Raw genomic sequence first — 24,958 nt, forward strand, 5'->3', positions numbered from 1 at the left:
GTGCTACTGTTAGACTTGGGCAAGAGGGGCCTTTTGCCTGGACACACATACATTTAGTAAAGAGCACATGGCCACCTTTGTCACTTGGGACTCACTGTGTAGAGTATTGCAGTTTAACAGCTGCCACTCCCCTAAACACTCTCTCTTCTGGCTACCACCACCCACCTAGACCCCAGGGACCTGCTTCATCTCTTGCCTGGTGTCCTCAAGATAGGAGGCAGCTGCTTCCAGGATCCTAAATCAACATATCCAGGATCAAAATAAACAAAATCAACATTCGATCCAGGATCAAAAATCAGTAGTAGTAGTTTTTATACACCAACAATGAACTGTACAAAAAATAAATAAAACAATCTCAGAAACTTGGGAAGCTGAGGCAGAAGAATTGCTTGAACCTGGGAGGCAGAGGTTGCAGCGAGCTGAGATCACACTACTGCACTCCAGTCTGGGTAACAGAGCAAGACTCCATCTCATTTTTTTAAAGAGTCTCATTTATGATAGCATTGAAAAATATTTAATACTTAGAAATAAATTTACCCAAGAAGGTAAAAGACCTGTACACTGAAAACTATAAAATACAGATAAATTGAAGAAGACACAAATAAACGGAAAGATATCCTATGTTCATGGATTGGATAATTAATATTGTTAAAATGACCATACTACCCAATCTACAGATTCAATGCAATCCCTATCAAAATTCCAATGACATTTTTCACAGGAAGAGAAAAAAAATCTTAAATTTTGTATGAAACTGCAAAAGACCCCAAATAGCCAAAGCAATGCTGAAAACAAAGGAACAAAGCTCAAGGCATCACGCTACCTGATTCCAGAACATACTACAATGCTACAGTAACCAAAACCGCATGGTACTGCCAGGTGCCATGGCACCCACCTGTAGTCCCATTTACTTGGGAGGCTGAGGAGGGAAGATGGATTGAGCAGAGGAGTTCAAGAATGCTGCAGTGCACTATAATTGCCAGAACCCATCTCTCAAAAGCAAACAAACAAACAAACACAATATAACCCCTGCCAGGACAGCATGGTATGGCATGAAAACAGACACACAGACTAATGGGACAGAATACAGAGCCCAGAAATAAATCCACACATTTACAAGTCAATTGATCTTTGACAAAGACGACAAGTCTCTTCAATAAATGGTATTGAGAAAACTGGATTTCCACATGCACAGAATGAAAGAATTCTGTTGTCTTACACCATACACAAAAAACTCTAAATGGATTAAAGACTTAAATATAAGACCTGAAACTGTAAAACTCCTGGAAGAAAAAAATGGGGGAGAATTTCCTTGACATTGGTCTGGGCAATGACATTTTTGGATATGACCCCAATAGCACAGGCAACAGAAGCAAAAAAATAAAATAAGAAAATTGGGATAGCATTAAGCTAGAAAGCTTCTACACAGCAAGGAATAATCAACAGAGTAAAGAGACATTCTATAGAATGGAAGAAAATATTTGCAAACCATACGTCTGATAAGGGGTTAATATTCAAAATACAACTGAATAACAAAAATATAACCAGATTTTAAGATGGGCAAAAGGGGGGCTTGCAGGGAGGTGGGGATGGTTTATGGGCACAAAAAAATAGAAAGAATGAATGAGACCTACGAGTTGATAGCACAACAGGGTGACGATAGTCATTAATAATTTAATTGTACATTTGAAAATAAATAAAAGTGTAGTTGGATTGTTTGTAACACAAAGGATAAATGCTTGAGGGGATGGATGCCCCATTCTCCAAGATGGGATTATTGCACACTACATGCCGGTATCAAGACATCTCAGGTACCCCGTAAATATCTACACCTACTATGTATCTGCAATAAAAAATAAATAATGTGCAAAGGACCTCAATAGACATTTCTCAAAAGAAGGCATACAAGGCCGGGTGAAGTGGCTCACGCTTATAATCCCAGCACTTTGGGAGGCCGAGGTGGGCAGATCACCTGAGGTCAGGAGTTCGAGACCAGCCTGACCAACATGGAGAAACCCTGTCTCTACTAAAAATACAAAATTAGCCAGGTGTGGTAGCGCGTACCTGTAGTCCCAGCTACTCAGGAAGCTAAGGCAGGAGAACTGCTTGAACCCTGGAGGCAGAGGTTGTGGTGAGCCGAGATGGCACCATTGCACTCCAGTCTGGACAACTTGAGCAAAACTCCATCTCCAAAAAAAAAAAAAAAAAGCTGGGGAGGGCAACAGGTATTTTTTTTTTTTTTTTTAATGCTCAATAGCACTAATCATAGGTAAATGCAAATTCAAACCTCAATGAGATATCACCCCACACCTGTTAGAATGAGCATTATGAAAAAGACAAAAATAAGTGCTGGCAACGCTGTGAGGAAGAGGAAGCCTTACATGCTGTTGGTAGGAATGTAAATTGGTACAACTGTTATGGAAAACAGTTTGGAGGTTCCTCCAAAAACTGAAAATACAACCACCATAGCATCCAACCATCCCATTTCTAGGTATACATCTGAAGACACTGAAGTCAGTAAGTCAAAGAGACAGCTGCACTTCCATGCTGGTTGCAGCGCTATTCACCATAGCCAAGATAGGAAGTCAGCCTTAGTGTCCATCCACAGATGAATGAATGAAGACAAAGTGGTACAGGCACCCAGTGGAGTACAATCCAGCCTCAACAAAAAAAGAAATCCTGTTACTTGCAACAACACGGATGAACCTGGAGGATATACTAATGAAATCAGCCAAGCACAGAAAGACAAATACTGAATGATCTCACTTATATATGGAATCTAAACAAAGTTGAACTTGTAGAAGCAGAGAATGGTGGTTGCCAGGGATTTGTGAGGCCAAGGGTGTGTGGGAAATGGAGAGCTGTTGGTCAAAGGGTAATAAAATTGAAGAAGAAAAAAAAAAAAAAAAAGGCAGCTGCCTCCAAATGCTGTAAGGTTGTTTATGTCAACACTGGAGAGAGTCAGCTTCAGAGCGGGGTGGCAACACTTCACGTAGGAAAAGCCGATTTAATTCACACATCAAACTCTTCTTCTCAAGATAGCGTTACTATGAAAAGGAATGGCAGAAACCACAATTACTTTTGCACCAACCTAATATGCTAGATTTTTGCATAATATAGTGTTGTTTCCCAGGGTAGAGCTTCCAGTTTCTCACTTTTGTGCTATTCCAGTATGTGCTTCTTTTTTTTTTTTTTTTTTTTTTTTTTTTTTGCGACAGAGTCTCCCTCTGTCACCTAGGCTGGAGTGCAGTGGCTGGATCTCGGGTCACTGCAAGCTCCGCCTCCCGGGTTCACACCATTCTCCTGCCTCAGCCTCCCGAGTAGCTGGTACTACAGGCGCCCACCACCACTTCCGGCTAAGTTTTGTATTTTTGGTAGAGACGGGATTTCACCATGTTAGTCAGGATGGTCTCGATCTCCTGACCTCGTGATCCACCCGCCTCGGCCTCCCAAATTGCTGGGATTACAGGCGTGAGCCACTGTGCCCGGCCTGTGCTTGATATATGCATGAATGAGCACAGTATTCACAACATCTGCACATGGCAACTGAGGAAATTTCCTAATAATGAACAACTGGTATGACTCTTACATTCTATCCACATGGAGTCTGGCTGTGTCGCCCAGGCTGGAGTGCACTGGTGCAGTCTCGGCTCACTGCAACCTCCACTTTCCGGGCTCAAGCAATTCTCCTGCCTCAGCCTCCCAAGTAGCTGGGACTACAGGCATGTGCCATCACACCCAGTTAATTGTTGTATTTTTAGTAGAGACGGGGTTTCACCATGTTGGCCAGGCTGTTCTCAAACTCCTGAACTCAAGTGATCTGCCTGACTCGGCCTCCCAAAGTGTAGGGATTACAGGCATGAGCCACTGCACTTAGCTGATACTAATTCTTTACACTGCAAACATACACTAGAATTCTAGAATTGCTCATAGGTATATTTTTATAAATTATTTGCTAAAATTTAAAATATGTTCAAATCTCAAGATAGTATTATTGAATCAAATGGCATCATTTAAATAATTTTAATATAAAAACTCTGTTCTCCATTAGTTTGACTTTAATTTGGAGATATTTTTATCTCCAAATTAATAGTTTGACTTTAATTTGGAGATAAATATCTCCATTTATAGTTTGACTTTAATTTGGAGATATTTTTGAGTATCTAAAAGTCACTGAAAGTAGGCAAAATGGCCGGGTGCGGTGGCTCAAATCTGTAATCCCAGCACTTTGGGAGGCCAAGGCAGGCAGATCACAAGGTCAGGAGATCGAGACCATTCTGGCTAACACGGTGAAACCCCGCCTGTACTAAAAATACAAAAAATTAGCCGGGCATGGTGGCGGGTGCCTGTAGTCCCAGCTACTTGGGAGACTGAGGCAGGAGAATGGCGTGAACCCGGGAGGCGGAGCTTGCAGTGAGCCGAGATTGCGCCACTGCACTCCAGCCTGGGAGACAGAGTGAGACTCTGTCTCAAAAAAAAAAAAGAAAAAGAAAAAGAAAAAACAAAGTAGGCAAAATAATTTTAATTTTTAAATACTTTCTCAATGGAAACTTATTCAAATTTTGGGCAACTTGAATAAAATATTTTTAATCTTTTTTTTTGAGACAGGGTCTCACTGTGTCAATTGGGCTGGAGTGCAGTGTCACAATCATAGCTCACTGCAGCCTCCAACTCCTGGGCTGAAGTGATCCTATCTCAGCCTCACAAGTAACTGGTACTACAGGCACACACCACCACACTGGGCTAATTTTTTAATTTTTAGGAGGGATGGGGTCTCACTGTGCTGCCCAGGCTGGTTTCGAACTCCTGGGCTCAAATGATCCTCCCGCTGCAGCTTTGCAACATGCTGGGATTACAAGCAAACATGAGCCACCACTCTTGGCCCATCAATGAACTTTTTAGTGATAATGGTTTCCATTTCCCCAGCTCATTCCTTATTGCCTTGGAGAATCCTGGATCCCTGGGCTTCTTGTAGAACATCCTAATTCAGTGGATCTTCTGGCTGTGCATCCACTTGAGCTCCCATTTCCCTGCATTTTTAAATCTGTTCCTCCCACCATCTATGGCAGCAACTCAGGATCATGGAGGGCATTGTCCTTTTCCTCCCTATTAGGGGCAGGATGTTCCTGACTCAGTCTTCCTGTAGGCTCACCTGACAAGAGGGGCTATCGGGGCAGGTCCTGGGTACATGGGCAATGTTGTTTTGTGAGGGACAACATTATCCCCAAAAAGGAGGGAGTGATTTTTATTTATTTTTTGAGACAGAGTCTCGCTCTGTCACCAGGCTGAAGTGCAATGGCGCAATCTCAGCTCACTGCAACCTCCACCTCCCCGGTTCAAGCAATTCTCCTGCCTCAGCCTCCTGAGTAGCTGGGACTACAGGCGAGTGCCACCATGCCCAGCTAAATTTTGTATTTTTAGTAGAGATGGGGTTTCACCATGTTGGCCAGGATGGTCTCAATCTCTTGACCTCATGATCCACCCACCTCGGCCTCCCAAAGTGCTGGGATTACAGGCGTGAGCCACCATGGCCGGCCGTGACTATTCTTAATAAGGAGTGGTGGGCACTTCTGTAGGCTCAGAAGTTTCAGCAGACCAGGAGCAGTGGCTCATGCCTGTAATCCCAGCACTTTGGGAAGCTGAGGTGGACGGATCGCAAGGTCAAGAGATTGAGACCAGCCTGGCAGACATGGTGAAACCCTGTCTCTACTAAAAATACAAAAATTAGCTGGGCATGGTGGCACGTGCCTGTATTCCAGGCTACTCAGGAGGCTGAAGCAGGAGAATCGCTTGAACCCGGGAGGCAGTGGTTGCAGTGAGCTGAGATCGTGCCACTGCACTCCAGCCTGGGCGACAGAGCGAGACTCCGTAAATAAATAAATAAATAAGAGCTGGGCACTTCTGTAGGCTAAGAAGGTTCAGCAGAATCTGATAGTTCTAAATATTTGGGGGAATCTTATGTATGAAGGTCCCATATACCCTGACCTAGACACCTTAGACCTGGAGTGTTTAAGCCCCTCTGGAGTTCAGCCATGGTGACGTCAAGGCTTGAGCCTGGTCTAAAGCTTCTGGAGCCCTCTTGCCTCAGCATGTGATAACCTCTTTGTAAGCTCCCCAGGGGACCCTGGGAATTTCATGCACCGCTTTTGATTGTCGGTTCTTCACCCACAGCTCTTTGATCTATTTTCCTAGGATATCAATGACACTTAGTAATAATTACCTAATTGTTTGTTACTGTTTTTTCTCTTCTCTTTCCTTTCACAGATAATAACTATAAATTCTGGGCAAAATCAAAAGAAAGCAAACAAGAGGAAGAAGAGGGCTGGGTGCGGTGGCTCACACCTGTAATCCCAGCACTTCGGGAGGCTGAGGCAGAAGGATTGCTTAGGACCACAAGTTGGAGACGATCCTGGGGAATGTAGCGACCTCATCTCTACAAAACACTTTTTAAAAAATAGTCAGGTGTTGTGGTGCCTGCCTGTAGTCCCAGCTACTCAGGAGGCTGAGGTGGGAAGATTGCTCCATCCCAAGAGTCCATGGTTACGGTGAGCTGTGATTGTGCCACTGAATTCTAGTCTGGGCAACAGAGACCTGACTCCAAGGAAGGGAGGAAGGGAGGAAGGAAGGGAAGTAGGGAGGGAGGGAGGGAGGGAAGAGAGAGAAAGAGAGAGAGAGAAAGAGAGAGAGAGGAAAAAACCCTTAAAACGTAGACAGTGGAGCATGAAGAAGGCAAATTCTAAGGAGTGTTCAAAACTTGGGTTTCCTGGTTTATAGCTTTTAGTTGTAAGGAAGGTTTAGTTGTTAACAAAAAATCTAAAGGAAAATCACAGTTTTTCTGTTCTTGAGAGCTGAAGACAGGGCTTGTATTGCTGGCTAAGAGAGAATCAAAGGGAAGGGACTTGGAATGCAGAGGAGAGGAGGTGGTGGCCTCAGGGAGTCACTGCTTCTCGGGAGAAAGAGGAAGCAAGATAGGGAGGGGTCCCTTAGAGACTTGGTGGCAAAGGTAAAAAATGAAACAAGAAATGAAATGAAAGGTCCACAGAAACAAAAGCAAATCACAAAACCAGAGGCCATGAAAACACTTCCCCCTACAAAAATAACAGCACTGTTGTTTTTCAAAAGTGAACTTTACCAATAGAAGAGAGCTTTTTTTTTGAACCAAGAAACACAGTTGCCATTCCAAACCTTCACCCATTTGCACACCACTGTCATTGCATTGTTACAAACAAAACAGCAGATCCTAATGTATGCAGGTGACTAGAAGTAAACTGAAGCAATAAATAAAACATTTCAGCTGGTGGAAAAACATTCCCCCCAAAATTGTCTAGATGGGCCAGGCGCAGTGGCTTACACCTGTAATCCCAGCACTTTGGGAGACTGAGGGAGGCAGGCAGATCCCCTGAGGTCAGTGTTTGGACGAACGGAGGCAAGATGGCGCAGTTCCGGGTTCTTCACCATCAGCTTTCCCACGCCCGGGAAAGACACAGGTCGACTCTGCAGGCGCAACCCGACCTCCGACGGAGAAAAACCGGAACCTGCCTAGCCACGCCTACCGCCCTGCCCGACCCGCCTATGTTCCGCCCACTGCCCTCCCACTCCCAGGCCCAGGACATAAAAGCCGCTCCCGGCGGACACGCTGCACGCACCTCCTCAGCCCTCACTCCTGTCGGAACTGTAGGAACTCCGCCCGAGAGCTCCACCGGGTGACTCCCCCGGCCTCTCCTGCCGGAGACTGGAGACCGACGGACCTCACCCCTCCCCCACACCTTCTTTCCTGAAGCTGGGGGACCAAAAATAAATGTGCAGTTTTGCTCCTAGCCTTGCCTACTCGCTAGTCATTTAATACTCGCCCTGCTTTCCTGGAAAGCAAATCAGCTTCCTGGAAAGCAAATCAGCTTCCTGGTGAGCCTAGAAAGCAAATCAGTCAGGAGTTTGAGACCAGCCTGGCCAACATGGCGAAACCCCGTCTCTACTAAAAATTACAAAAATTAGCCAGGTGTTTCCTGTTTACCCAGGAAATTCAAATGGATTTAGGAGCTCTGTGTTAGGATGTTACTATCACCTCCATCACACAGGAAATTATGAGGGTTTTAGGAGCTCTGTGTCAGGAACCACATCAAAGAACAAATGTTTGAACAAAAGATGCCCCTAGCACCACTATTACTCAGGAAATTACAAGGAGCTCTGTGTCAGAAACCAGAGGCAGAGATCAAATATATATATTTTATTATGCCACACGTGGTAAAGTATCATGTTGTCCACAAGTTATTCTCAAATGGTAAAGAAAAAAAAGTCTATATGTGTACACACAAATACACAGAAAGATAAAAGACTAATGTCTCAAAATCTTAATGAGTGACAAATCTAGGTGAAGAGTATATGGGTGAATTACATGACTCCTACAAATATATTGCAAGAAATTTCTGGGTTGAAATTCTTCCAAGAGACTACAAGCATACCAGGAAAAGATAAACAAAGCCGACTATTTTTTCTTTGCTAGCACTAATTAAATTGACAGCGCTCCCAGGTGACAGTAATTGAGAAAGAGACTGAGAGAGAACAAATTATCAATATCAGGAATGAAAAGAGGTACACCACCTCAGACAATAAAAGGATATTATATTTGCTTTCTGCAGATTTGAAAATGTAGATGAAATGGAAAGATCTGAGATGCAGCTTGGTAACTCCTATTGAAAAAAAGAAGAAGAAGAAGAAAAGAGAACAGCCCACTGGGATTTTGATTGAAATTTCATTGAATCTATAAATTTATTTAGGGAGAATCAACATCTTTACAATGTCGAGCTTTTTATTATTTTTTTCTTAAGACAAAGTCTCACTCTGTTGCCCAGGCTGGAGTACAGTGGTGTGATCACAGCTCACTGCAGCCTCAACTTCCTGGGCTCAGGTGATTCTCCCACCTCAGCCTCCTGAGTGGCTGAGACCACAGGTGCATGCCGCAATGCCTGGCTAACATTTTGTATTTTTTTTTTTGATAGAGATGGGGTTTTGCCATGTTGCCCAGGCTGGTCTTGAACTCCTGGGCTCAAGCAATCCTTCCACCTCGGCTTCCCAAAGTGCTGGGATTACATGCATGAGCCACCATGCCCAGCCTATGTTGAGCTGTTTAATTCATAAACAAGATATTCATTTATTTAGATCTCCTGTGATATTTCTCAATGGGATTGTGGCGTTTTCTTAGAATTCTTGCACACAATGGTCAGATGTGTTGTAAGGCCCAGAGGTGAGATTTCAGCAAGAGACCCAGTAAACAGAAGGTCCCTAGAGCCAAAACACATATTTAGTCTGGAGATTCAGAAGCACGTGTCTCACCAGTTAGTCTTCTGAACAACATGGCTTTGTTTCTTTGTTTTGAGGCAGGGTCTTGCTGTGTTGCCCAGGCTGGGGAGCAGTGGTGCAGCTGTAGCTCACTGCAGCCTCAAACTCCTGGGCTCAAGTGCTCCTCCCACCCCAGCCTCATGAGTAGCTGGGACCACAGGCACATACCACTATGCCCATCTTATTTTTTTAAAATTGTTTTTATGTGTCCTATTTTATTTCGTTGAGCAGTGGTTTGTAGTTCTCCTTGAAGAGGTTCTTCACATCCCTTGTAAGTTGGATTCCTAGGTATTTTATTCTCTTTGAAGCAATTGTGAATGGGAGATCACTCATGATTTGGCTCTCTGTCTGTTACTGGTGTATAAGAATGCTTATAATTTTGGCACATTGATTTTGTATCCTGAGACTTTGCTGAAGTTGCTTATCAGCCTAAGGAGATTTAGAGCTGAGACGATGGGGTTTTCTAAATATACAATCATGTCATCGGCAAATAGGGACAATTTCACTTCCTCTTTTCCTAATTGAATACCCTTTATTTCTTTCTCCTGCCTGATTGCCCGGGCCAGAACTTCCAACACTATGTTAAATAGGAGTGATGAGAAAGGGCATCCGTCTTGTGCCAGTTTTCAAAGGGAATGTTTCCAGTTTTTGCCCATTCAGTATGATATTGGCTGTGTGTTTGTCATAAATAGCTCTTATTATTTTGAGATATGTCCTATCAATACCTAGTTTATTGAGAGTTTTTAGCATGAAGGACTGTTGGATTTTGTCAAAGGCCTTTTCTGCATCAAGATAATCATGTGGTTTTTGTCTTTGGTTCTGTTTATATGCTGGACTACATTTATTGATTTGCGTATGTTGAACCAGCCTTGCATCCCAGGGATGAAGCCGACTTGATCATGGTGGATAAGCTTTTAGATGTACTGCTGGATTCAGTTTGCCAGTATTTTACTGAGGATTTTTGCATCGATGTTCATCAGGAATATTGGTCTAAAATTCTCTTTTTTTGTTGTGTCTCTGCCAGGCTTTGGTATCAGGATGATGTTGGATTAAGAAAATGTGGCACATATTCACCATGGAATACCATGCAGCCATAAAAAAGGATGAGTGCATGTCTTTGCAGGGACATAGATGAAGCTGGAAACCATCATTCTGAGCAAACTATTGCAAGAACAGAAAACCAAACACCGCATGTTCTCAGTCATAGGTGGGAATTGAACAATGAGATCACTTGGACCCAGAAAGGGGAACATCACACACCGGGGCCTGTCGTGGGGTGGGGGGAGGGGGGAGGGGGGAGGGATAGCATTAGGAGATATACCTAATGTAAATGATGAGTTAACGGGTACAGCACACCAACATGGCACATGTATACCTATGTAACAAACCTGCACATTGTGGACATGTACCCTACAACTTAAAATATATTTTAAAAAATTGTTTATAGAGATGAGGGTCTCACTATGTTGTGAATGGTTGGTCTTGAATGCCTGGCTTCAGTTGGGAATATAGGCGTGAGTCACCACTCCTGGCCCAACATGGTTAGTATCTGCATTTCTGAAGCAGAGTATACGTGGGACCAGATGGGATCATAAAGTGTTCCAAAGGGTAACCAATTTAGGGATGTTATAGCTGTCGTCATAGAAGTAGCATGATCCATACTACATTTATAGCCTATCTGTGAAAAGCAAAACCTTGAGGCCTTTAGAATACAAATAGGAGAGCGTTTTCTTAACCTTGGTGCTACTGACATTTTGGGTCAGATAATCCTTTTTTTGTGGAAGGCTCTCATGTGCATGGTAGGATGGTTTAGCAGCATAACTGGCCACCAGATGTTGATCTGTTACTCTAGATGTGTGTAACAACCAGTTTTGACAACCGAAAATGTTTCCAGATATTGCTAAATGTACCCTGGGGCAAAAGTTCCCCCTAGTTGAGAACCACTGATAAACAAGAATATCTTCATGATTTCAGTGTAGGAGGAAAATATTTAAATATGTCACAGATAACCATAAAGGAAAAGATTGATAAAGCTGATAATATTGAAATTAATAATTTCTTCCTGCAATAGATATAAAAAGAATATATCATGACCAAATAGAGCTTGTCTCTAGAATGCAAGGCTTGATCAACATTTAAAATAAATCAATATTACTTATCAAATCAACTGACTTAAGAAGGAAAACCACATTGTCATCTCAGTAGATTAAAAAAAAATTAACGAAATTCAGCACCCATTCATGATAAAAATTCCCTATGGATGAGGAATAGAAGTCAACTTTCTCAACAGAAGTTTTCTACAGGCCGGGCGCGGTGGCTCAAGCCTGTAATCCCAGCACTTTGGGAGGCCGAGACGGGCGGATCACAAGGTCAGGAGATCGAGACCATCCTGGCGAACACAGTGAAACCCCGTCTCTACTAAAAATACAAAAAACTACCCGGGCGAGGTGGCGGGCGCCTGTAGTCCCGGCTACTTGGGAGGCTGAGGCAGGAGAATGGCATAAACCCGGGGGGCGGAGCTTGCAGTGAGCTGAGATCCGGCCACTGCACTCCAGACTGGGCGACAGAGCAAGACTCCGCCTCAAAAAAAAAAAAAAAAGAAGTTTTCTACAAAGAAACAAATTAAAAAACAAACGTTTCACAATTAACATCATACTTAATGGTGAAAATAGAATAGTTTTCTCTTCAGATGAGGAACAAATCAAAGATAGTCACTCTTACTACTTCTATTTAACACCGTACTGGAGGTTCTAGCCAGAACAATCAGGCAAGAAAAAAAGAAAGTCATATAGATTGAAAAAGAGGAAATAAGTCTTTATTGACATGTCACATGATTATGTAGAATATTTCAAAACATTAATCTGCAAAATATGCTATTAAAACTAAAAGTGAGTTTAGCAAAGTGATGGGATACAAGCTCAATATACAAGAATCCGATTATTTCTATATACTAGCAGTGAACAATCAGAAATAAAAAAATTTTTAAAACATAATTTGAAAAGGAACTACAAAATAGTAAGAAAACAACAAAATAGCAATAATAAGTCCTTACTTATCAATAATTATTTTAAATGTAAATGGATTCAACTCTCCAATCAAAAGACAGAATGGCTGAATGGATAAATAAAAACAAGATCCAACAATATACTGCCTATGGGAAACTCACTTTAGACTTAAGGACGCACATAGGTTGAAAATGATGGGATGCAAAAAATTCCAAACAAACAGTAACCAAAAGAGAGGAGGGGTGGTTATATTTACATTAGACAAAATAGATTTTCAGTCAAAATCTGTTACAAGAGACAAAGAAGGGCACTATATAATGGAAAAGGGTCAGTTCATCAAGAAGATATAACAATTGTAAATACGTATGCACCTAACATTGTAGCAACTGAAGCAAATATTTAAAGACAATACAATGGTAGAGAACTTTGAAACTCCACTTCCAACAAAAGATCAATCATTTAGATAGAAAATCAATAGGGAAACAGTGGACTTGAATAACACTATAGACCAAATAAAACTTACAGACATAGACATAGCATTCCACCCAACAGCAGCAGAATATACATTCTTCTCAAGTGCACACTTTCTCCAGGGGACACAAAAGAAGCCATACAAATTTAAGAATATTGAAATCATTTCAAGTATCTTTTGTGACTACAATGGTATAAAACTAGAAATCAATAATAGGAAGAATTTTGGCAAATTTACAAGTTTATATAAATTAAACGACACACTCCTGAATGACAGGTATTTCAAAAAAATCAAACTTGTAATAAAAAAGTATCTTGAGATATAAAAAAATGGAAACACAACATACTAAAACTTATGACATGCAGCAAAGGCTGTTCTAAGAGGGAAATTTAGAGCAATAAATGCCTACCTTTAGAAAAAAAGAAAAATATCAAAATAAACAGCCTAACTTCCCACCTCAAAGAACAAGAAAAAGAAAAACGAGCTCAAATTCAGCAGATGTAAGGAAATAATAAATATTAGAGCAGAAATAAATCAGAGACTAGAAAAAAATATAAAAGATCAACAAAACTAAGAGTTAGTTTTTTGAAAAGATAAGCAAAAGTGACAAACCTTTAGCTAGACTAACCAAGAAAAAAAGGTATAGGACTTGAATAAAATTTAAGTGAAAGAGGAGTTATTACAAATAATGACACAGGAATATGAAGGATCCTGAGACTGCTATGAACAATGATGTGCCAGCAAATTGGAAAATCTAGAAGAAATGGATAAATTCCTAGAAACATACAACCTTACTTATCTGTAATTACTTTAAATGTAACTGAATTTAACTCTACTAAGAGTAAAATCATGAAGAAATAGAAAATTTGAACAATAATGAATAAAGAGACTGAACCCATAATCAAAAACCTCCCAGGACAAGACGGCTTCACTAGAGAATTCTACCAAACATTTAAGGAAGAATTCACCCCAATCCTTCTCACTCTCGCAAAAAATTGAAGTGGAAGGAACACCTTCAACTTCATTTGATGAGGCCAAGCATTACCCTGATACCAAAGTCAGACAAAAACAATAAAATAAAAATAAAATTATAGGCCAATATCCCTGATGAACATAGATGCAAATATCCTCAAGAAAACACTAGTAAATTGAATCCAACAGTCCACCAAAAAGATCATTCACCATAATCAATGATAGTTTCTTCCTGGGAAATGCAAGGATGTTTCCACATATGCAAATCTATAAATGTGATATGCCATATTAACAGAATGAAAGACAAAAACATTATGATCGTCTCAAAAGATGAAGAAATAGAATTTGATAAAATCAACATCCTTTCATGATAAAAACTCTCAAACAAATTAAGCATAGGAGAAATGTACCTCAAATAAAGTTCATATGTGACAAGCCCACAGCTAACATCATTCTCAACAGTGAAAAGTTAAAAGCTTTTCTTATCATATCAGGGACAAGGGTGCCATATCTCAGCACTTCCACTCAACATAGTACTGCAAGTCTTAGAGCAATTTGTAAGAAAAAGAAATAAAAGCCACCCAAATTGGAAAAAAAGAGGTTAAATTTTCTCTCTCTCTTTCTCTCTCTATATATGTGTGTATATATATATATATATATATATCTTTGGAAATATATATATTCTTTGGAAATATACATCTAATTTGGATATATATATAAAATATATGTTTATTCTTTGGAAATACATTTCCAAATAAATTGCTGGATAACCTAGAAGAAACAGATAAATTCCTGGAAACATACAACCTACCAAGATTAAATTGTGAAGAAACAGAAAATGTGAACCAATAATGAATGAAGAAGTTGAACCCATAATCAAAAAACCTCCCAGGACAAGATGCCATCATTAGAGAATTCTACCAAATATTTAAAGAATTAATGACCAAGTAGTATTCCTTGTTGTGTATATATATGTACATGCACTTGTATGTTTATCGCAGCAGTATCCTTAATAGCAAAGTCATGGAATCAACCTAAGTGTTCATCAACACAGGACTGGATAAGGAATATATATGTATTATCTGATGATTATGATGTTGAACATTTTTTTATGTTTGTTGGCTAAACGCATGTCTTCTTTTGAAAAAAAAATATACTCAGCCATAAAAAAGAATAAAATCATGTCTTTTGCAGCAACATTGTCCTAAGTGAAATACTTAGAAAGTCAAATACTCCATGCTTTCACTTATCAGTGGGAGCTAAACAATGGGTACGTATGGACATGCAGAGGGAAGAATCGACATTGGAGACTCCAAAGAATGGGAAAATGGGAGGGGAGTGTGGGTTGAAAACTTACCTATTGGGTGTAATGCTCACAATTTGGGTGATGGGTGCACTGAAATCCTAGACTTCACCGCTACACAATAATGCACGTAGGAAAGCTGCATGCACTTGTCTGCCTAAAAATAAAAATAAAAAATTAAATTAAAGAAAATAAAATCAGGTAGGTTTCTCAATGCTAACAATGAACTGTCCAAAAAAGAAATTTTAAAAAATCCCATTTACAATAGCATGAAAAAGAATAAAACACTTAGAAATAAATTTAACCTAGAAGGTAAAAGATCTATACACTGAAAACTGTTAAACATTGATGAAAGAAATGAAATATGCAAATCAGTGAAAAGATATCTTGTGTGTGTGGATTGGAAGAACTAATACTATCAAGGCTGGGTGTGGTGGCTCATGCCTGTAATCTCGGCACTTTGGGAGGCTGAGGTGGACAGATCACTTGAGGTCAGGAGTTTGAGACCAGCCTGCCAACATGGTGAAACCCCATCTCTACTAAAAATATAAAAAATAGCTGGGCATGGTGGCACAGGCCTTTAGTCCCAGCTACTTCAGAGGCCAAAGTGGGAGAATCGCTTTAACTTGGGAGGTAGAGGTTGCAGTGAGCTGAGTTTTTGCCACTGGACTCCAGCCTGGATGATAGAGCAAGACTGTCTCAAAAAACAAAACAAAACAAAACAAAACAACAAACAAAAAACTAATACTGTCAAAATGTTCATACTACCCAAAGCAATCTACAGTTTCAATGCAATCCTTATTAAAATTCTAATGGCATTTTTTACAAAGATAGAAAAAACAATTCTAGAAAATATATGGAACCACAGTAGACCCCAAGTAGTCAAAGCAAACTTGAGAAAGAAGAACAAAGTTGGAGATATCACATGCTCCAATTTCAAACTATATTATAAAGCCATAGTAATCAAAACAGTAAGGTATTTGTGTAAAAACACATACATAGACCAGTGGACCACAAGATAAATGGCTGAACATGGTGGCTTATGCTTGTAATCCCAGCACTTTGGGAGGCCGAGGAGAGTGGATCATTTGAGTGCAGGAGTTTGAGACCAGCCTGGGTAACATGGCAAAACCCCATCTCTACAAAGAAAATTCAAAAATTATCTGGAAGTGGTGGTGCGTGCCTGTAGTCCCAGCTACTCAGGAGGCTGAGGTGGGGGGATTGCTTAAACCCAGGAGGTGGAGGTTGCAATGAGCTGAGGTTGTAGCACCACTGCACTCCAGCCTGTGTGACAGACACAGAGACCCTGTCTCAAAAGAGGGGTGTGGCGGGGGAGAGAAAGAGAGAGACCAACCAGAAATAAATCCACATGTACGTGGTCAACTAACCTTTGGGAAAGGTGCCAACATATTCAATGGGGAAAGGATAGTCTCTTTCATAAATGGTATTGGAAAAACTCGATATTCACATGCAAAAGGATGAAATTGGATCATTTTCTTACACCACAGACAAAAATTAACTCTAAATTGATTAAAGACTTAAATATAAGACTTGAAACCAAAAAACTCCTAGAAGAAAACATAGGAAAAAACTTCTTGACATTAGCCTTTGCAAGGATTGTTTTGGATTTGATACCAAAAGCATAGGCAGCAAAAGTGAAAATAGACAAATGGGATTGCATGAAACTAAAAAGCTTCTGCACAGCAAAGGAAGCAGTCAACCAAATGAAAAGGCAATCTAGGCCAGGCGCGGTGGCTCAAGCCTGTAATCCCAGCACTTTGGGAGGCCGAGACGGGCGGATCACGAGGTCAGGAGATCAAGACCATCCTGGCTAACACGGTGAAACCCCGTCTCTACTAAAAATACAAAAAAACTAGCCGGGTGAGGTGACGGGCGCCTGTAGTCCCAGCTACTCAGGAGGCTGAGGCAGGAGAATGGCGTAAACCCGGGAGGCGGAGCTTGCAGTGAGCTGAGATCCGGCCACTGCACTCCAGTCCTGGCGACAGAGCGAGACTCCACCTCAAAAAAAAAAAAAAAAAAAAAAAAGAAAAGGCAATCTATGGAATAGGAGACAGTTTTTGCAAACCGCACATCTGATAAGGGATTAATATCCAAAATTTATTAATATAAGGAACTCATACAACTAACTCAATAGGAAAAAACTGAATAACCTGATCCAAAAATGGGCAAAAGGCCTGAATATACATTTTTCCAAAAGAGGCATCCAAATATCCAGCAGGTGTATGAAGAGGTTCTTAACACCGTTAATCATCAGGGAAACGCAAATCAAAACCATGGTGAGATAACACCTCACAGCTATTAGGATGGCTGTTATCGGCCAGGCGTAGTGGCTCATGCCTGTAATCCCAGCAATTTGGGAGGCTGAGGTGAGTGGATCACCTGAGGTCAGGGGTTCAAGACCAGCCTGGCCAACATGATGAAACCCTGTCTCTACCAAAAATACAAAAAATTAGCTGGGCATGGTGGTGGGCGCCTGTAATCCCAGCTACTCGGAAGGCTGAGGCAGGAGAATGGCATGAACCCGGGTGGAGGAGCTTGCAGTGAGCTGAGATCACATCACTGCACTCCAGCCTGGGCAACAGAGCAAGACTCCATCTCAAAAAAAAAAAGAGAGAGATGATTGTTACCAAAAAGACAAGAGATAACAAGCATCTCTCGAGGTGAGAGGTGTGGAGAAAAGGGTACCCTTGTAAATTAGTGCAGCCATCATGGAAAACAGTATGGAAAATCCTCCAAAAATTAAATATAGAACTACCATATGATCTAGCAAACCCACTTCTGCATATATATTCAAAGGAAAGGAAGTCAGTATCTAGAAGAGATATTTGAACTATGTTCATTACTGCATTATTCACTATTGCCAAGATATGGAGACAACCTTAGTATCTATCAGTGGCTGAATGGATAAAGAAAATGCAGCTCATATACACAATGGAACAGTATTCAGCCTTAAAAAAGGGAATCCTGCCATTTGCAACACGGGTAAACCTAGAGACATTAAGCCAGACACAGTAAAACAAATATTGCATGATCTTACTTATACGTGGAATCTAAAAAAGTGGAATTTACAGAAGCAGAGAGTAGAATGGTGGTTCCTAGGGTCTGGGGGTGGGTAAATGGGGAGATACTGATCAAAAGGTATAAGCTTTCAGTTACAAGATAAATTCTGGGGGTCTAATATACAACATAATGACTACAGTTAATTATACTATGTTTTTAAAAATTTAATAAGAGAGCAGATTTTAAGTGTTCTTACCCTCTCTCCCCCATTAATGGCAACTATGGATGGGGATGGATGTATTAATCTGATTGTGGTATTCATTATGCAATATACACATATATCAAATAATCACATTGTACACCTTGAGTGTATACAGTTTTATTTGTCAAGTATATCTCAAAGTATCTGGAAAATAAAAGTACCTTTTGCAATAGTATCAAAAAAAAAAAGGTGCAAACTTTATATGCTTAAAATTACAAAATGCTGGCGAAAGAAATCAAAGAGACCTAACTGGAGAGATATCCTATGTTCATGGATTTGAAAAGTCAATATGAAGATGTCAATTCCACCCCCCCACCGCAAACAGATCTATAGATCCAACGCAATTCCAATCAAAATTCCAGAAGACAGTTTTTGCAGGAATTGAGAAACAAATTCTACGATTTAAAGGGAAAGGCAAAAGACTTAGAATAGTCAAGGAAATTGAAAAACTAAAACAGTTGGGAAGATTCATGCTACCTGATTCCAGGAGTTATTCTCAAGCTATAGGAATCAAGACTGTACAATGGTGAAAAGACAGACACATGGACCAATGGAACAGAACAGAGTCCAGAAATAGACTCACATATAGTGAATTGATTTTTGACAAAGGTCGAAAAGCAATTCAATAGAGACAGGATTTCTTAGATTCAACACTAAAAGCACAATCTATAAGTAATGAATTAGTAAATAATACTTTATTAAGAAAGCCAAATTTCTGCTTTTTGGAAGACACTATTAAGAGTCTAAATCATATATATATATATGATTTGAAATTTATATTAAAATATATTTATATTTTGAAATATATATATATGTCTAGCAAAGAAGGACACTGGTCGTTAGGAAAATGTAAATTATAATGACAATCACTATGTATGCCAAGTGCTGGCAGGGGTGTGGAGCAACTGGCTCTTTCTTATGCTCCTGTGGGAATGTAAAAGGGTTCAGCCATTCTGGAAACAGTTTGGCCATTTCTTAGAAAATTAAACATGCACTCACCACATAATCCAGCCATTTCACTCCTTAAAGGAAAATTTAAGGTTGCACAAAGGTCTTTAAACTAAAGTGTTTATAGAGGCATTATCCAAAATCAACAAAAAGCCTGGAAAACAACCCACATGCCCTTCAACGGGTGAGTGGACAAACTGTGGTGCATCCCAAAGAATGGAATACTACTCAGCAATGAAGACTGGATGATTGACACGTGCAGCGTTGATAAATCTCAGATGCATGATTCTAAGTGAAGGAAGTCAGACTCAAAAGGCTTCAAACAGTATATGTCTATTTACATGGAATCCTGGAAAGGGCAAAAGTTTCCTTGACAGAGACAAATCAGTGGTTGCTCGGGGCTGTAGATCAGGAGTGGTGGCTCCAAAGGAGTAACAAGAGGGAATTTTGGAGAGTGGTGCAATTCTGTGTTTTAATTGTGGTGGTGGTGATGCCATGAGGTGTATTTGTCAAAACCCACAGACTTGTTTACTAAAAAAGGTAAATTTTAGCTGAAAAATTAAAAATCAACACCTGTTCATTAAAAGATACTGTAATGACAGGACAAGCCATGAAGATCTCTGCTCTATATAACAAAGAAGAGATATCCAGAAAACGTAAAAGGTTTTATCAGTTAAAAACTGAAGAGCAAAATTGGCAAAAACTGGAACAATCACCCTACAGAGACAGATAGAAAGATCCATTAAATATGAAACGGTACAAAATCACTTAAAAATGGCTTAGAAACTCCTATAAAAAAAAAACTCCTAGAAAAAAAGGGGGGAAATGCTCCAAGACATTGATTTGAGCAAGGATTTCTTGGAAATGACCCCCAAAACACATGTAACAAAAGCAAAAATAAACAAACGGAATTGCATTAAGTGAAAAAACATCCGCAGAGCAAAGGAAACAAGTAATAGAGTAACAAAACCACCACAGACCGGGAGAAAATACCTGCAAACCACACATCTGATAAAAAATCAACACCCCAAGTATATAAAGGGCTTAAATGACTCAACAGCAAAAAACCAAAGAACTCAGTTTTAAAATGGGTAAAGGGCCCAAATAGACATTGTCCTGTAATCCCAGCACTTTTGGAGGCTGAGGCAGGCAGATAACTCGAGGTCAGGAGTTCTAGACCAGCCTGGTCAACATGGTGAAATCCTGTCTCCACAAAAAATACAAAAATTAGCTGAGTGTGGTGGTGGGCACCTGTAATCCCAGCTACTTGGGAGGCTGAGGCAGGAGAATCGCTTGAACCCTGGACAGGTGGAGGTTGCAGTGAGCTGAGATTGTGCCACTGCACTCCAGCCTGGGTGATGGAGTGACACTCTGTCTTAAAAGATAACAAAAAGGAAAATACTCCCATAAGAATGGCCATTATCAAAAAATCAAAAAGTAATAGATGTTGGCGTGGATGCAGTGAAAAGGGAACACCTCTACACTGTTGGCAGGAATGTAAACTAGTACAACCACTATGGAAAACAGTGTGGAGATTCCTTAAAGAACTAAAAGTAGAATTGCCATTTGTTCCAGTAATCCCACTACTGGATATCTACCCAGAGAAAAAGAAGTCATTATACAAAAAAGATACTTGCACACGCATGTGTATAGCAGCACAATTCGCAATTGCAAAAACGCGGAACCAGCCCAAATGCTCATCAATCAGTGAGTAGATAAAGAAACTGTGATATTGCCAGGTGTGATGGCTCACACCTATAATCCCAGCACTCTGGGAGACTGAGGCAGGTGGATTACCTGAGGTCAGGAGTTCAAGACCAGCCTGGCCAACATGGTGAAACCCTGTCTCTACTAAAAGTGCAAAAATTAGCCAGGCATGGTGGCACATGCCCGTAATCCCAGCTACTTGGGAGGCTGAGGCAGGAGAATTGCTTGAGCCCGGGAGGCAGAGGTTGCAGTGAGCCGAGATCGTGCCATTGCACTCCAGCCTGACAGAGTGAGACTCTGTCTCAAAAAAAAACACACACACAAAAAAAGAAATTGTGATATACGTACACGTATATATATATGTATGCACACACATATATACACATATATACACACACATATATATACACATGTACACACATATATATGTATATACACACACACCAACAATGGAATACTACTCAGCCATAAAAAGGAATGAATTAATGGCATTCACAGTAACCTGGATGAGATTGGAGACTATTATTCTAAGTGAAGTAACTGAGGACTGGAAAATCAAACATCATATATTCTCACTCATAAGTGGGGGGTAAGCTATGAGGATACAAAGGAATAACACAATGGATTTTAAGGCTTCCATGGGAAAGGGTGGGAATGGAGTGAAGGATAAAAAATTACAAATTGGGTTTAGTTCATGCTGCTTGGGTGATGGGTGCACCAAAATCTCACAAATCACCATTAAGAACTTACCCATGTAACCAAACACCATCTGTTTGCCAAAAGCCTACAGAAATATTTTTTTAAAATGTGGTATATATACACAGTGGAATACCATTCAGCCTTTAAAAAGAAGGAAATTCTGTCATTTGTAACAACATGGATAAACATGAAAAACTTACTAGATGCAATAAGTCAGGCACGGAAAGACAAATATTGCATGATCTCACGTGTGGAATCTCAAAAAGTCAAATTCATAGAAGTAGAGCGTAAAACGATAGTTATCAGAGACTGGGAATAGGGGTGGATGATGTCTTAGTGCATTTTGGTTTGCTATAAAGGAATACCTGAGGGTGCGTCATTTATAAAGAAAAGAGGTTTATTTGGCTCACAGTTCTGCAGGCTATACAAGAAGTATGGAGCAACATCTGCTTCTGGTGAGGACCTCAGGAAGCTTCCACTCACTGTGGAAGGCAAAGTGAAGCTGGCACCACATTGTGAGAGAGGGAACAAGAGAGAGGAGAGGAGGTGCTAAGCTCTTCTCAACAACCAGCTCTTGTGTGAACTAACAAATGAAAACTCACTCATTACCACGAGGGTGAGACCAAACCATTCATGAGGGATCTGTCCCCATGACCAAAACACCTCCCACGAGACCCCCACCTCCAACACTGAGGACCACATTTCAACATGAGATTTGGAGGGAATGAAAATCCAAACAATATCAGATGGGGAAAAGGGAGATGTTGATCAAAGGGTACAAACTTTCAGTTAGACAAAAGGAGGATGCTTTAGTGGTCTATTGTACTGCATGGCTGTAATAAATAATAATGTACTCTGTATTTCCAAGGAAATGAAATGGCACAAGCCTCATTAGTCAACAGAAAAATGCACACTCACCCAACAGACAAATTAAAACATCTGACAATATCAAGAAATTGGGCTGGGCACGGTGGCTCATGCCTGTAATCCCAGCACTTTGGGAGGCCGAGGCAGGTGGATCACTTGAGGTCAGGCATTCAAGACCAGCCTGGCCAACACGATGAAATGCTGTCTCTACTAAAAATACAAAAATTAGCCGGACATGGTGGCATGCACCTGTAATCCCAGCTACTCAGGAGGGTGAGGCAGGAGAATTGCTTGAACCCGGGAGGTGGAGGCTGCAGTGAACCAAGATGGTGCCACTGTACTCTGGCCTGGGTGACAGAGTGAGACTCCATCTCAATAAAAAATAAAAAAAAAAAAAAAAAAAATAAAAAAAAAAAGAAAAGAAAAAAGAAAGAAAGAAAGAAAGAAATCGGCTGGTGAAGGTTCAAATTATTATGGGACTGGGAATCAGTCTGGCTTTATCCAGGATAAAGGTCTGCATTCCCTATGAGCCAGCAACTCCACTCCTAGGTTCAGATCCTGAGGATCTACATGGAGGCCACTTGGCCCAGAATGGGTATAGCAGCAGCATCACCAACAGCCCCAAACTGGAAACAACCCATGAATCCATCCACAGTAGAGTTTTGGGTAATTATGAACAAATGACAGAATATTATACAACAGCTAAAATGAACGAAACTGACTTTGTGCAACCACATCGATTAACCTTAGGAAAATCATGTTTAGTGAAAGAGACCAGGCATAGAAAACTCAAGTAGCATTACCGCATGTACAGAAATTTCAAAAACAGTGGTTGGGCGTGGTGGCTCACGCCTGTAATCCCAGCACTTTGGGAGGCTGAGGTGGGTGGATCACCTGAGGTCAGGAGTTCGAGACCAGCCTGGCCAACATGGTGAAACCCCATCTCTACTAAAAATACAAAAATTAGCTGGGCGTGGTGGCGGGCACCTGTAATCCCAGCTCCTTGGAGGCTGAGGCAGGAGAATCATGTGAATCTAGGAGGTGGAGGTTGCAGTGAGCTGAGATTGTACCACTGCACTCCAGCCTGGGCAACAGAGTGAGATCCTGTCTCGAAAAAAGAAATTTCAAAAACAGTGGTTGGGCGTGGTGGCTCACGCCTGTAATCCCAGCACTTTGGGAGGCTGAGGTGGGTGGATCACCTGAGGTCAGGAGTTCGAGACCAGCCTGGCCAACATGGTGAAACCCCATCTCTACTAAAAATACAAAAATTAGCTGGGCGTGGTGGCGGGCACCTGTAATCCCAGCTCCTTGGAGGCTGAGGCAGGAGAATCATGTGAATCTAGGAGGTGGAGGTTGCAGTGAGCTGAGATTGTACCACTGCACTCCAGCCTGGGCAACAGAGTGAGATCCTGTCTCGAAAAAAGAAATTTCAAAAATAGGCGACATAAAACCAGACTTTTCTAGAGATGAGTACAGAGGTGATGAACTACAAAGAGAAAGAAGTGGTGTAGAAAGCATGGTCTCTTGTGGAGGAGTGGGGGGTTTAAAGTTGGGAGGGTGATGTGTGGGGCTGCCAGGATGCCAGCTGTGGTCTTTTACTCGACTTTAACGGTGGTTGCCTAAGTGTCTGTTTGTATCCAACAACAAAAAATATCAAGTCACGTCATTCCTCTGCTCAAAACCTTCCAGAGATTCCATCTCAGCCAGAAGGCAAAGCTCTTTTGACCCTGTGACCTGTATTGTCCACCCACCACCCCCAACTTTTTTCACACACACAGATCCAGCCCCATTGGCCTCCAGACATGCTCCTACCTCAGGGCCTTTGCACATGCTGTTCTCTCTTCCAGACCAATCCTACCCTCAGATATTTTCACGATTCTCTCTGCTTAATTCAGATCTTTGCTAAAAACATGTCCTCCTTAGTGGGGCCTTCCTTGGCCACCTGATATGGTTTGGATGTTCTGTCCTCTCCAAATCTCATGTTAAAATGTGACCCCCAGTGTTGGAGGTGGGGCCTGGTGGGAGGTGTTGGGATTGTGAGGGCAGATCCCTCATGAATGGCTTGGTGCCTTCCCCTTGATAATGAGTGGGTTCTCAGATATGAGTTCACGAGAGAGCTGGTTGTTTAAAAAGAGTCTGGGCTGGGCATGGTGGCTCACGCCTGTAATCTCAGCACTTTGGGAAGCCAAGGCAAGTGGATCACCTGAGGTCAGGAGTTTAAGACCAGCCTGGACAACATGGTGAAACCTCATCTCTGATACAAATGCAAAAGTTAGCCAGGCATGGTGGTGCACACCTGTAATCCTAGCTCCTTGGGAGGCTGAGACAGGAGAATTGCTTGAACCCAGGAGGTGGAGGTTACAGCA

The sequence above is a fragment of the Trachypithecus francoisi genome, unplaced genomic scaffold, assembly GCF_009764315.1.
Source record: "Trachypithecus francoisi isolate TF-2019V2 unplaced genomic scaffold, Tfra_2.0 Lachesis_group4, whole genome shotgun sequence".
NCBI classification, from domain to species: domain Eukaryota; kingdom Metazoa; phylum Chordata; class Mammalia; order Primates; family Cercopithecidae; genus Trachypithecus; species Trachypithecus francoisi.